General features: G+C 43.8%; 1 non-coding gene across 1 annotated transcript; it reads left to right on the top strand.

Moving 5' to 3' along the window:
• Nucleotides 1-653: 653 nt before the first annotated feature.
• On the top strand, nucleotides 654-735 carry TRNAN-GUU (transfer RNA asparagine (anticodon GUU)). The gene has a single exon. It is a non-coding gene; the product is annotated as a tRNA-Asn (tRNA).
• Nucleotides 736-1,043: the final 308 nt, after the last annotated feature.

The raw sequence follows: 1,043 nt of genomic DNA, 5'->3' as shown, positions 1-1,043 counted from the left end.
ACATGTTAATCACCCTTTGGGTGAAGAAGTACTTCCTTTTATCCATTTTAACCTTTCTGCTCAGCAATTTCATTGAATGCCCACGAGTTCTTGTATTGTGAGAAAGGGAGAAAAGTACTTCTTTTTCTACTTTCTCCATCCCACGCATTATCTTGTAAACCTCTATCATGTCACCCCGCAGTCGACATTTCTCCAAGCTAAAGAGCCGCAAGCGTTTCAGCCTTTCTTCATAGGGAAAGTGTTCCAGCCCTTTAATCATTCTAGTTGCCCTTTTCTGGACTTTCTCCAATGCTATAATATCCTTTTTGAGGTGTGGCGACCAGAACTGTACTGTACACAGTACTCCAAATGAGACCGCACCATCGATTTATACAGGGGCATTATGATACTACCTGATTTGTTTTCAATTCCCTTCCTAATAATTCCCAGCATGGCGTTGGTTTATACAATTTCTGTTATGATGTGAGCTGTGTTGAAGGAAAGAAAGAACTTTCCCCCAGGTGTAATCTGACCTGGTGATGGGAGACAGTGAGTAGTAGTTGGCAATAGGTTGTTCCACATACACAGAATGTGTTCTGTAGAAATCATTAGATTTCTCAGGCTCTTTGTGGGTGTACCAAGAGAGCTATGGAACAGAAATGTGGATTCGTTTGGGAGATAAGAGGGACTGTGGCTCAGTGGTAGAGCATCTGCTTGTTAAGCAGAAGGTCTCAGGTTCAATCCCCGATATCTCCAACTAAAAAGGGTCCAGGTGTGAAAAACCTCAGCTTGAGACCCTGGAGAGCCGCTGCTAGTCTGAGCAGGCAATACTAACTTTGATGGACTGAGGGTCTGATTCAGTATAAGGCAGCTTCATATGTTCATATGTGCTTATTTCTGTATCCTCAGGGATTGTTTTGTAGAAAAATAGATGTGGAGCTCATTAGCATAACTCATTAGCAAATGCCCCCCCCTCAACCAAAAGCAACCTGATGCAAGAAAAGAAAGCCCTGGGTGAGTGAGAGATTCAGCCAGCCCAAGCAGGCCTCGCTCACTTGGGGCTC

The sequence above is a fragment of the Heteronotia binoei genome, chromosome 1, assembly GCF_032191835.1.
Source record: "Heteronotia binoei isolate CCM8104 ecotype False Entrance Well chromosome 1, APGP_CSIRO_Hbin_v1, whole genome shotgun sequence".
NCBI lineage: Eukaryota > Metazoa > Chordata > Lepidosauria > Squamata > Gekkonidae > Heteronotia > Heteronotia binoei.
This window is presented reverse-complemented; position numbering and strand designations above follow the sequence as displayed.